The sequence below is a fragment of the Phyllobates terribilis genome, unplaced genomic scaffold (assembly GCF_046119375.1).
Source record: "Phyllobates terribilis strain yellow unplaced genomic scaffold, ASM4611937v1 Scaffold_2__4_contigs__length_985480577, whole genome shotgun sequence".
Taxonomy (NCBI): domain Eukaryota; kingdom Metazoa; phylum Chordata; class Amphibia; order Anura; family Dendrobatidae; genus Phyllobates; species Phyllobates terribilis.
The window spans coordinates 900,578,319-900,592,596 of NW_027362762.1; positions in this window are offsets into that span (position 1 = coordinate 900,578,319).

A 14,278-nucleotide genomic window follows, 5' to 3' on the forward strand; every position below is an offset into this window, starting at 1 on the left:
AGTAGCTCAGAGGTTCCGCCTCCCAGACCCGTTACAGTTTGCTCGGGCCATGGAACCCGGTGGCACCCAAGCTCCCTCGCTCTCGGACCTGTGTCATGAACTGTCCCGCCAGAGGTCCCAACAGGAGTCCATCCTGGGTCACCTGCGGAATGTCAATTCTCGCCTGGACACTCTGACTGCTCCGCCAGCAACCTCCGCCAGCGCCATGATTCGCAATCCGACAGCTCCGCTGTCCACCAACACTATGGTATCCTACCCCGGACCCCGGCTTTCTGCACCTCCTCGCTTCGGAGGCGACTCCGCTCAGGCTCGGGGCTTCATAAATCAGTGCACCCTGCACTTTGAACTCCTGTCCCACCAGTTTAACTCCGACCGGGCCAAAATTGCCTTCGTCATGTCCCATCTCACCGGAGAGGCTCTGGCCTGGCTAAATCCTCTATGGGAGAGAGGAGACCCCCTGGTGTCCAACTTGCCTGCCTTTCTCACGGCCTTCCGGAAAGTCTTCAACGAACCCGGACGGAAGACCTCATCCGCATCGTCTCTGCTACGCCTCCGTCAGGGAAGCCTCACCGTGGGCCAATATGCCATACGGTTCCGTACCCTTGCCTCGGAGCTGGCCTGGGATAATGACGCTCTGGTTTCAGTCTTCTGGGAGGGTCTGTCCGGCCGTATTAAAGATGAACTTGCCGGTCGGGACATTCCTACCACCCTCGATGACCTGATAGCTCTTGCCACCCGGATTGACCTGCGGTTCCAGGAGCGTGCCAAAGAGGTCACCCGTGAGAGGAGGTTTCCACGCCTAGCTCCTACTTTTCAGCAACCCGTCACTCTCTCCGTCTCTCCTGAGCCTATGCAGGTCGACCAGACCAAGATGGTCGGTTCTCGCCAAGAATCTCGCCGAGCCGAGGGAAGCTGTTTCTATTGTGGCAGTAAGAAGCACTTCATCCGTTCCTGCCCGGAAAAGCCGGGAAACGCCAGTGTCTAGGACCACTCGGAGAGGTCGTCCTAGACAAAAGTAAGTCCTCTCCGTCTCTGACCTTACCGGTCTCTATTGCTTGGGGAGAAAACCGTCTCTTCGAACTCGCCCATCTGGATTCTGGAGCTGCTGGAAACCTCATCGCCCAGTCTCTGGTAGAGAGATACCATATTCCCACCAAGTCCCTGGCGGAGCCATTGTCAGTTGCTTCCGTGGATGGAAGACTTCTCTCGGAGACCATCCTGCTCGTCACCGAACCTATAACCCTACAGGTGGGAATGCTGCACTCTGAGGAGATCTCATTCCATGTGCTGTCCGGACTTTCTCACTCCTTGTTGCTAGGTCTACCTTGGCTCCAGACACATGAACCCGTATTGAACTGGCGGTCCGGTGAAGTACTCCGATGGGGTCCTGACTGCCATAGGACCTGCCTGGTTCCGGTCCGTCCACTTCGCCCTCAGCCTACTCCAGCTAACTTACCTGGTCTCCCGGCTCCCTACTGGCCCTATGCGGACGTCTTCGGTAAGAAGGAAGCTTAGACGTTGCCGCCCCATAGGCCATACGATTGCCCAATCGACCTGGTACCTGGCACCACTCCTCCCCGTGGGCGTATCTACCCGTTATCTGCAGCCGAGACCCGAGCCATGTCTGAGTACATTGAAGAGAATCTGGCTAGGGGATTTATCCGAAAATCTATCTCCCCGGCTGGAGCCGGATTCTTCTTTGTCAAAAAGAAAGACGGCTCGCTACGTCCCTGTATTGACTACAGAGGACTCAATCTCATTACGGTAAAAAACAAATATCCCCTGCCACTCATCTCCGAATTGTTTGACCGGCTCAAGGGCGCCAGGATCTTCTCCAAGCTGGATCTTCGAGGAGCGTATAATCTGGTCCGTATCCGTCAAGGAGACGAGTGGAAGACGGCATTCAATACCCGGGACGGTCACTACGAGTATCTTGTGATGCCCTTCGGTCTCTGTAATGCTCCCGCGGTCTTTCAGGAACTAGTCAATGACATCTTCCGTGACCTCCTGTACTCCTGCGTAGTGGTATACCTGGACGATATCTTGGTCTTCTCTCCGGATCTCCCCACACACCGGAGGGATGTTCGTCAGGTCCTGCTTAGGCTTCGGCAGAACCACCTTTACACCAAATACGAGAAGTGCCTCTTCGATCAGACCTCCCTTCCGTTCTTGGGCTATGTCATCTCCCAAACAGGTCTGCAAATGGATCCCGAGAAGCTCTCTTCCGTTCTAAAATGGCCTCGACCTGAAGGTTTGAAGGCGATACAGCGATTCCTGGGCTTCGCTAATTATTATCGTCTTTTCATCCCACACTTCTCGTCTCGGACTGCTCCCATATCTGCACTTACCCGTAAGGGGGCTAACCCCAGGATATGGTCGCCTGAAGCCGAGGAGGCCTTCCTTTCCCTAAAGAAAGCCTTCGCCTCTGCTCCCGTCCTGCACCGTCCGGACTGTAATAAACAATTCTACCTGGAGGTTGATGCTTCCTCCTCCGGAGCCGGAGCGGTGCTCACCCAGAAGTCTTCTACCGGGAGAATGGTAATGTGCGGCTTCTTCTCCAAAATCTTCTCCTCGTCGGAGCGCAACTACTCCATTGGAGACCGGGAATTGCTAGCCATCAAATTGGCACTAGGAGAGTGGCGCTATCTGCTTGAAGGGGCTCTCTACCCGGTAATTATCTACACGGATCACAAAAACCTGGCATATTTCCAAAATGCCCAGAGGCTCAATCCTCGCCAGGCCCGGTGGTCGTTGTTTTTTGCCCGCTTCGACTTCACTCTTCATTTCCGTCCGGCGGACAAGAACGTCAAAGCTGATGCCTTGTCTCGGTCTTTCCTGTCCTCCGATCAAGAGGAGGAACCTACGCACATCATCGACTCCTCCAAGGTGATGAATGTGGCTCCCTTGGATCTAACTCGTCTTCCACCCGGTAAGACGTTCATAGCTGTGCCAGATCGGGAGAGGGTTCTTCGCTGGGGACATTCTTCTAAACTAGCTGGCCATGCTGGCCAAAAAAAGACCTTTCAACTTATTGCCCGGCATTACTGGTGGCCTACCCTACGTAAGGACGTGGTAGACTTCGTCGCGGCCTGTTCATCCTGTGCTCGTAACAAAGTTCCCCGACATCTACCTGCCGGCCATCTCCTGCCCCTTCCCGTACCTGCTGCTCCTTGGCAACACATCGCTATGGACTTTATCACCGACCTTCCAGTTTCTGCCGGTTGTACCGTCATTTGGGTTGTCGCTCACCGTTTTTCTAAGATGGCCCACTTCATTCCCCTGCCTGGTCTTCCGTCTGCACCCGAGTTGGCTAAAGACTTTATCCGCCACATCTTCCGTCTCCATGGTCTGCCCCTCCACATCGTGTCGGATCGTGGGGTTCAGTTCACCTCTCGTTTCTGGAGAGCCACTTGTAAGCTGCTGGACATTACCCTGGATTTCTCCTCCGCTTACCACCCTCAGTCCAATGGTCAAGTGGAGCGGATCAATCAGATCTTGTCCAGCTACCTCCGGCACTTCGTGGATGCTCACCACTCGGACTGGGTGGATCTTCTACCGTGGGCCGAGTTGTCTTATAACAACCATGAGAGCGAGTCCTCTTCCAAATCCCCGTTCTTTATAGTTGGTGGCCAACATCCCCGGATTCCACTTCCTGTCTCCGTTTCTGTGGACAACCCTGCTGCGGAGTCTCTTGTCAGCGAATTTTCTACTATTTGGGAGAGCACCAGGTCCGCTCTTCTTCTCTCCTCTGAGCGGATGAAGAGATATGCTGATAAGAGACGTCTGGATCCGCCCCAATTCCGTCCAGGAGACAAGGTTTGGCTCTCATCCAAACATGTGCGGCTCAAAATACCCTCCTACAAGTTGGGTCCTCGATTCATCGGCCCCTTCGAAGTCCTCAGGCAAATTAACCCTGTGGCCTACAAATTAAAACTCCCGGCCACCCTACGGATCCCCAACTCCTTCCACGTATCTCTCCTCAAACCCGTTGTCTTTAACTCTTTTTCCAAAAATCCAGGTGCCCCTCCTGCTCCGGTTTCCGCTGATGACATCTTTGAGGTAGAGAGTATTCTGGCCTCCAAGAGGGTAAGAGGAAAAACCTTTTTTCTGGTAGATTGGAAGGGGTTTGGTCCTGAGGAGAGAACTTGGGAACCCAGGGAGAACATCAACGCCCCGCTTCTCCTTGAAAAATTTCTTTCTGGCCTAAAAAAGAGGGGGCCTAAAGGGGGGGTACTGTAGCATCGGCGTCTCTGCCCCGTTCTAGGCAGAGACGCCGTCCCTCTCACCTCCCCGCTCCTGGCGCGGCGTCCTCCAGCGCTGCTCTCCCCGCTGCTTCCGGCGCGCGCTCCCTCCCCGGCAGTGTGCTTAGGGCGCGCGCGCTCCCCCTCTCTTAAAGGGACCGCGCGCGCCGTCCTAAGGAGTCCCCGGCCAATTGCCGGAGGACCTCCCATATAAAGGGCACCTCCTCCAAAATGGAGGTGCCCGAGCAATGTTGTTTGCACCTGTGTCTCACCTGTGCTTCAGCCCTCAGGTCCCGTTGCCAGTTACCTGCCAGTTACCTGCCAGATTCCTGCCAGCTTGCTGCCTTTGTCCTGCCTGATATCCAGTCACCTGCCTGCTAGCCTGAGGTCCGACGGTCTGCCTTCCAACTCCTGTCAGTCTGTCTATGGACCAGCTTGCCCGCTCACCTGGGAGCGCACACCTGTTACCTGCCTGCTAGCCTACCTGGAGGCTCCGCCGTCACGTGCTGTGACCATCTGCCTTTCCAGAGACTCCTGCCCGCTCACCTGGGAGCGCACACCTGTTACCTGCCTGCTAGACTACCTGGAGGCTCCGCCGTCACGTGCTGTGACCATCTGCCTTTCCAGAGACTCCTGCCCGCTCACCTGGGAGCGCTCACCTGTTACCTGCCTGCTAGCCTACCTGGAGGCTTCGCCGTCACGTGCTGTGACCACCTACCATTCCAGAGACTCTCGCTTGCTCACCTGGGAGCACACATCTACCATCTGCCTGCTAGCCTACCCGGAGGCTCTGCCATCCCAGGTCGTACCTACCCTTTACCCAGAGACTGCCCCGGTCACTTGCCGTAACTCCCTGCCCGTTCATCCAGAGACTGCCCCGGTCACCTGCCGTAACTCCCTTCCCGTTCATCCAGAGACTGCCCCGGTCACTTGCCGTGACCTCCTGCCCGTTCTTCCAGAGACTGCCCCGGTCACTTGCCGTGACCTCCAGCCCGTCCACTCAGAGACTGTCCCGGTCACCTGCTGTGACTGCCTGCCCGTCATCCCTGATTGCCACCCGCTCCCTTACAAGGACCGCCCCCTTGTATAGTAGCTCAGAGGTTCCGCCTCCCAGACCCGTTACACTCTTTCTGGCAAGCCTAATACTTCTATGTCACCATCCAGATATATCTATAGCCTCCTGATGAACCACAAGTATGGTGAAACGCGGGCGAATTCATCAACATGATAAGTGTTCAAAATCTTATTTTTTTATTGATGGAGTGAATTCAATTTTGGAATTTTATACTATTGGGTCAGTGTTAATTTTTATATGCACACACTAATATATTGCATCTATTATTACATTAGTCACCATTGCAGGTACTGATTGCAACAGTCACATATCATCCCCATGGGAAAAGGAAGCAAGGAGGCTGGAGGGGAACCTGGGCAGCATTACAGAAGATTGACAGGGGCTTACTTTAGGTAAGTATAGTTTTTTTTGTATGTTTTGACTATGCTGGGCCTAGTTTTAAAACAAAAATGGGTAGACAATCGCTTTACAAAAGGGTATATCTACTGTATATCTGTGTCTCTATGAGTGCACGATCCTTAACCCCATTCATGACCTTAAACATATAGGTGATCAACTGTCATGTGCCGCTAACATCTTGGTTCCACCTGCGTCTGTTAACAATTTAAATGCCGCTGTCAACCTCTGACAGCAGCATTTAACAGGCTCCAGGCGGAAGCGCGTCACAAGATCCACCCATCGACACGCCTGTCACATGATCGCAGGGCGCCGATGGGTTGTCATGACAGATGGTGGTTTGCAGAAGACCCCCGCAGTTGTCATTGTAAATCTCTTATGAATGACACTCGTGGCCGGCATTCATAGAAAACAATGATTTTTATGATTTTAGCTGAAGCCCTGCTATGTGTAGCACAAGCAATCAGATGATTGCAGCTTCAAGTCTCCTAAAAGGACTATTAAAGGCATTAAAAAGTTTAAAAAAAGTTTTAAAAAATATTTTTCAAAATTAAAAAAACAAAAGTTAAAATCACCCCCCTTTTGCCCCATTTAAAATAAAACAATTAAATAAAAATAAAAAATGCAAATATTTAGTATCGCTGCTTTCAGAAACGCTCGATGTATCAAAATATAAAGTAAATTAATAACAATTGATAAACGGCGTAATGAGAAAAAAAATTCAAAACTCCAGAATTGCGTTTTTTTGGTCGCCGCAATATTGCAATAACAGGCGATCAAAACATTGTATCTATCCCAAAATGGTATGAATAAAAACATCCAAAAAATAAACTCTCATCCGGCCCCAGATCCCAAAAAAAAAGAGACGCTAAGGGTCTCGGAAAATGGTGACATTTTTGTTTTTTTCTTACAAACTTTGAATTTATTTTTCACCACTTAAATAAAAGAGAACCTATACATGTTTGGTATCTGCGAACTCGTACTGACCTAGAGAATCATAATGGCAGTTTTAACATTTAGTGACCATGATAACTAAAAAAAAAGAAAAAACAATTGTGAAATTGCACTTTTTTTTTTCAATTTTACCGCACTTTAAATGTTTCTCCCGTTTTCCAGTGCACTATATGGTAAAATCAGTGGTGTCGTTCAAAATTACAAATCGTCCCGCAAAAAATAAGCCCTCATACGGCCATATTGACTGAAAAATATAATCAGTGGAAGTCAGAAGAAAGTGATTACTATGGTTTCCTCAAAACAAATATATTTTTTTCATCCAAAAATCCACATGTATCATAGTCAGCTGCTCTGCTTGTAAAATAATATTTATGCTTTGTAAGAAAATCATTATGTCATTTGTATTGCCAAACCCAAAGTTTTGTAGGGTTCAGGCTCTTCAGAGAAATGCCACTGGTGACCACTAGATGGCAGACACGAGTTTCAGGTAATGTATGGGTGCTCGTTTGGATGAATGGTAAAGTAACCTGTAGGGTTATTAGACTGTTGAAAGCATTGCAAATAGATATAATCTGTCGCTCCATCTTTTTTTCTGTTATTGTTTGAGCTTTTTTCATTTATTTTCACTTAGTATCTAATTATTTTGGCTTGTAGTTCATTGAACAGAGTATGGTCTATGTAATGTTGGCTTTTGTACTTGTTATTTTTAGCGAACATGTATGTAGGATTAGTACGGTGAGGGAAAATACAAATCAATGTGATCCATAAGTTATGAGTATTACAGATGTGTCTTTTCAGCTGTAATGAGAGAGAAACAATGGCTGCCAATCATCAAACATAGTGTGCAGGGGTCGCTGATTAACTCCTTAAATGCTGGAGTATACTTGGGACTTTTTCTGTGACCAAATACTCTGAATGTCTCAAAGTCAATAGCAAAAAATTTCACCTTTCAGAACAATATTTTCTAAGGGGTTTTTTTTTTTCTTTTCCTTGACATGCTTTAGTCAAATATATTTTTGTTATTGTTTTAAATGATGAAAATTAACAGAAATAGGAAAAAAATTAATTTTGTCTTTCTTGAAATTTTATGTTTTCAAAATCAGAATTCTCACTAAATTCGATCTCATTAGTGCCCTGTGTGAATGGAGCGGTAATGTGCATGCTTATTCACTGTTTGTGGAAGCGGTGGTCCTGCATAAGCGTTACCACTACCATTAACTTAAATGGGGTTGTCCACTACTTGGACGACTCCTTTATAAATAAAGTAGCCCCTCTCATAAAATAAAAACACCGTTGTTGCCATTCCAGCGATGTTGGCGCTGGTTCTACCACGCTCGCGTGCGCCCAACTGTCAATCAATGGCCACTATTGGCTGCTGTGCTCTCACTCTCACTTTTTTCACTTGTTCAAGGTTCATCCAAAGGAGGTGAGACCACAGTAGCTCAATAGTAGCTGCTGATTGGCTGCAGGGCTCACATTGCATAATAATGTCACATAAGCCCCAGGAGACCTAATGCCAACAATGCTGGAACGGCGCCAATATGTGAGGTGAGTATATGATGTTTTTATTTTACCATGGAGTGGGACTACTTCATGGAAAAAAAGGGATTATACAGGTAGTGGACAACCCATTTAAAGAAGTGATTAGTAGGATGATCACAAGTGCATACTTCAACATCATTCATATGGGGGACATCCATTCTCATTATAGTATTAAGAACTGGTACAAATGTAGATTATTTGAAGAAAACCATTTGGGACGCTTTGCTATGTTAATGGGCCACTACTGGCTTGTAGCACAGGGTACAATGTTTTTTAATCTGTGCCTATAAAAAAAATGTGTTTCTGCATTATCTTAAAAAAAAGATTCAATGCACCAATTTTTACGGATGTTTGAAGAGTGGTTGCCCCTTAAATAGGGCACAGTGACTTGGAGGTAAAATGACTCCCCACACAGGTAAGGAAGCAGGAACGCAGTAGTACACGAGTGACAGTCCAATAACATCTTTACTTTTGAAGAGCCAATGAGCTTGGTGGTTACTGAGTCTTACAAGAGGCAGTAAGCTTAGTGGTTCCAACAATTCTACAAGAGGCAGAGACCATCTCTTATGCAGCATTTTACTTGCTTTATAACGTGAGTGAGGTACTCGTTTTTCACACCCCAGCATCCTATATGAATATGGAGGTCCTGGTTGGGTGTGTGGACTCTACTGGGGCATCATTCCCTTGCAGACCGCATGATGCCGGTGACTTCAGCTGGCCAGGACCAGATCTTACAAGTTCAATGAGGAAGGCCACCTTTTAAAAAAGAACTGTTTTTTACTGACCAATAACTTGATGGAAATTTTACACAACAGATAGCGGGTGCGTAACTTCACGAACATTTCCTTTAGAACCTCGAACATCTTCATACACATTCTCTCTATCCTTCCTTACTTAGTTCTCAGTCTTCACCAACACACAGCATGGCACTGCGGGAACTTCCCTTGTCCACAATAATGGTATTACAGTAGTCAGTAAGTGACAGTCCTGTACTTCAACTCAAAATTTTGGATTCCTTTTCTCATTTGGGTAGCTACTTATCCACTATGACCGTTACTCAGCTTCTCTGCTGACCGACGCCTTGGAACTACCACCTGGGGCACTCTCTTCATCTCATGTTCCCTGAGCTGAACCGTTCCGCTACCTCCTGGACTTGCAAGTTTAGTATTGCGCAGCTAGGTTTCCTGTCCCAGATCCCATCTCTGGATATTCACTCACACCTTTTCTCACTTTCTTGTGCCTCTTCTCTGGATCTCGCTATTTATTTCATCGGTCGTCACTCATGTCAGGGACACCCTCGTCATGCGACTCTTCTTACTGATCAGACCATAGGTTTGCTTCTACTACTGACCAGGTCCTATCTGACCTCCTGAGAGGAAATTGTCTCTGTCCATTCACTTTATCCCCTTCACTCTGGGCTAGCCCCAAACATTACCCTAATTCTCCCTACTGTCGGGCAAAATATAAACATTGTCGCTAATAACGTATGTCACAATACACATTACACATTACAACAATACATGTTTCTTCAAGGGGGAATGTGAGCAGTAAGTCCATCTCCTTACACATACAGGCAGATCCTCTGGTCTTGCTAAGACGGATACCCTTTTCACACTAAAATAATGGTCAAAGTTAAAGAAAAGGGTTGGTTATATGTTTTAGATTGTGCCTTAAAGGGAATCTGTCACCAGGTTTTGTGCTACCTGATCTGACAGAAGCATGATGAAGGAAAAGAGACCCTGATTCCAATGGTATGTCACTCAAAAATCAGAGATTTTAGAAGTAGCAGAGCTAAGAAAGCTAACCCCCCATACCACAGCTTTCTGTGTACATTGTCTATTGACAGTAAGCTTATCAGAGGATGGGGTGTAGTCAGACCAGGGTTCATGTGTGCTGTGGTCAGAGCAATAATAGTCTCCTAGTGCTAAAACCTTCACACAGCCCAATAAGTGACACATCATGGAATTCAGTGTCTCAGCTGCCACCTCATGCTGTCCTCAGATTACAGAGCAAAACCTGCTGACAGACTTCCTTAAACAACATGTGTTTTAGGTGTTTCCTTTTTATCTGCGATTAGTCCCCTGTGTAGGTGTCCTAAATTTATTTAGATCTTATATCTCAGCAGATAATCTGGATGGTACATGCATTATACAGTGGTGGCCAAAAGTATTGGCACCCCTGCAATTCTGTCAGCTAATACTCAGTTTCTTCCTGAAAATGATTGCAATCACAAATTCTTTGGTCTTATTATCTTCATTTAATTTGTCTTCAATGAAAAAACACAAAAGAGAATGAAGCAAAAATCAAATCATTGATCATTTCACACAAAACTCCAAAAATGGGCCAGACAAAAGTATTGGCATCCTCAGCCTAATATTTGGTTGCACAACCTTTAGCCAAAACAACTGCGAACAACCGCTTCCGGTAACCATCAATGAGTTTCTTACAATGCTCTGCTGGAATTGTAGACCATTCTTCTTTGGCAAACTGCTCCAGGTCCCTGATATTTGAAGGGTGCCTTCTCCAAACTGCCATTTTGAGATCTCTCCACAGGTGTTCTATGGGATTCAGGTCTGGACTCATTGCTGGCCACCTTAGAAGTCTCAAGTGCTTTCTCTTAAACCATTTTATAGTGCTTTTGGAAGTCTGTTTTGGGTCATTGTCCTGCTGGATTACCCATGACCTCTGAGGGAGACCCAGCTTTCTCACACTGAGCCCTACATTATGCTGCAAAATTTGTTGGTAGTCTTCAGACTTCTTAATGCCATGCACACGGTCAAGCAGTCCAGTGCCAGAGGCAGCAAAGCAACCCCAAAAGATCAGGGAACCTCCGCCATGTTTGACTGTAGGGACCGTGTTCTTTTCTTTGAATGCCTCTTTTTTTTCCTGTACACTCTATGTTGATGCTTTTTCCCAAAAAGCTCTACTTTTGTCTCATCTGACCAGAGAACATTCTTCCAAAACGTTTTAGGCTTTTTCAGGTAAGTTTTGGCAAACTCCAGCCTGACTTTTTTATGTCTCAGGGTAAGAAGTGGGGTCTTCCTGGGTATCCTACCATACAGTCCCTTTTCATTCAGACGACGACGGATAGTACGGGTTGACACTGTTGTACCCTCGGACTGCAGGGCAGCTTGAACTTGTTTGGATGTTAGCTGAGGTTCTTTATCCACCATCCGCACAATCTTGCGTTGAAATCTCTCGTCAATTTTTCTTTTCCGTCCACATCTAGGGAGGTTAGCCACAGTGCCATGGACTTTAAACTTCTTGATGACACTGCGCACGGTAGACACAGGAACTTTCAGGTCTTTGGAGATGGACTTGTAGCCTTGAGATTGCTCATGCTTCCTCACAATTTGGTTTCTCAAGTCCTCAGACAGTTCTTTGGTCTTCTTTCTTTTCTCCATGCTCAATGTGGTACACACAAGGACACAGGACAGAGGTTGAGTCAACTTTAATCCATGTTAACTGGCTGCAAGTGTGATTTAGTTATTGCCAACACCTGTTAGGTGCCACAGGTAAGTTACAGGTGCTGTTAATTACACGAATTAGAGAAGCATCAAATGATTTTTCAAACAGTGGCAATACTTTTGTTCACCCCCCTTTTTAGGTTTGGTGTGGAATTATATCCAATTTGGCTTTAGGACAATTCTTTTTGTGTTTTTTCATTGAAGACAAATTAAACGAAGATAATAATACCAAAGAATTTGTGATTGCAATCATTTTCAGGAAGAAACTGAGTATTATCTGACAGAATTGCAGGGGTGCCAATACTTTTGGCCACCATTGTATATACTGCAGAGCTCCTCTAGATAAATGAATCCTAATATTCGCACAACACATAGACACCGTATACAGGATTCTTTGTGCTAATACACAGGACAAATACTGTATCTAGACGGGCTCCTCAGTGAACTGTGGATATAGTGCTGGGGTCCTGGGTTCAAATCCTACCACATACAACATCTGCAAGGAGATTGTATGTTCTACCCGTGTTTGTGTGCGTTTCCTCCCACACTCAAAAACATATCGGGATTTCAGATTGTTGCATAATTTTCTCCCATGTAGCTTGTATTTCTAAATTATTTTATGCATAGTTATACATAAATACATACATATATACTGTATATATATATATATATATATATATATATACAGTCATGGCCAAAAGTTTCGGCACCCTTGAAATTATTGCAATTACATATGTTTTTATATAAACATATTTATTTCCTTTGTGTGTATTGGAACAACACACAAAAAACAGAGAACAAAAGGCAAATTTGGCATAATTTCACACAAAACCCCAAAAATGGTCTGGACAAAAATTGTTGGCATCCTCAACTTAATATTTGGTAGCACACTCTTTGGAATAAATAACTGCAATCAATCACTTCCTATAACCATCAACAAGCTCCTTACACCTCTCAACTGGAATTTTGGACCACTCTTCTTTTTGAAAACTGCTCCAGGTCTCTCATATTTGAAGGCGTCTTCTCCGAACAGCAATTTTAAGATTTCTCCACAGATGTTCAATGGGATTTAGATCCGGATTCATTGCAGCCACTTCAGAACTCTCCAGTGCTTTGTTTCCATCCATTTCCGGAGGCTTCTTGAAGTATGTTTGGGGTCATTGTCCTGCTGGAAGACCCATGACCTTGAGCGTAAACCTTGCTTACTGACACTGGGCACCATATTGCAACCCAAAATTCTTTGGTAATCTTCAGATTTCATGATTCCTTGCACACAGTCAAGGCACCCAATGCCAGCGTCATCAATGCAACCCCAAAACATTTTTGAACCTCCACCATGTTCTGAAGTCCTCAGACAGTTCTCTTCTCTTTCTGCTCTCCATGCTTAGTGTGACAAACACAGACACACAATGCAAAGATTGAATCTACGTCTTCCCTTTTTATCTGGTTTCAGGTGTGATTTTCATATTGCCCACACCTGTTACTTGCCACAAGTGAGTTTGAATGAGCATCACCTGCTTGAAACAAAGTTGTTTATCCACAATTTTGGAAAGGTGGCAACAATTTTGTCCGGACCATTTTTGGGGTTTTGTGTGAAATTATGTCCAATTTGCCTTTTGTTCTCAGTTTTTTGTGTTGTTCCAATACACACAAAGGAAATAAACATGTGTATAACAAAACATGTGTAATTGCAATAATTTTCTGGGAGAAATGCTTCATTTTCTGGAACAATTTCAAGGTTGCCAACACTTTCGGCCATGACTCTATATATAATATATATATATAAAAACGGCCAAGCGTCCCTCTGTCTGAAGCCTCTAGAGACTGAGCATGCACGACGCGCAGTCTGGCTCCAGACAGAAGAACACATGGAGCCGTTACAGGTAAGAGGAGTGTGTATGGCGCCAGTAGACACTGAATGCATACCGCGATCTCCGGCGCCATACTTACTTACCTGACCGGGAGGAGCGTTGTCGCGGCACCTCTCTTCTGGTCAGAGACTGGGGGCAGAGTGAAGGCGTTGGAATCGGCGCATGAGCATAGCGCTATCCGGCGCCATTTTACTGAAGACATATTTGCAGTGTGTCTTCAGCAAATTGGTGCCAGACAGCGTGGTGCTCCGGCGCCGCACTCCTCCCCCGGCCTCCGGCAGAACACAGCAGTGCTGGAGCACAGGGAAGAGAGGTGAGTATACATGTTTATTTTTTTTTGTATGTGTGCAGAGGATACCATGCATACCAGGATTGGGGGTTGAGGGGGCCACACATACCAGGATTGGGGGATGAGGGGTACCATGCATACCAGGATTGGGGGATGAGGGGGGCCACACATACCAGGATTGGGGGATGAGGGGGGCCACACATACCAGGATTGGGGGGTGAGGGGGCCACACATACCAGGATTGGGGGATGAGGGGGCCACACATACCAGGATTGGGGGATGAGGGGGGCCACACATACCAGGATTGGGGGATGAGGGGGCCACACATACCAGGCTTGGGGGATGAGGGGTACCATACATACCAGGATTAAGGGATGAGGGGACCACTCATACCAGGATTGGGGGGATGAGGGGACCATGCATACCAGGAATGGGGGATGAGG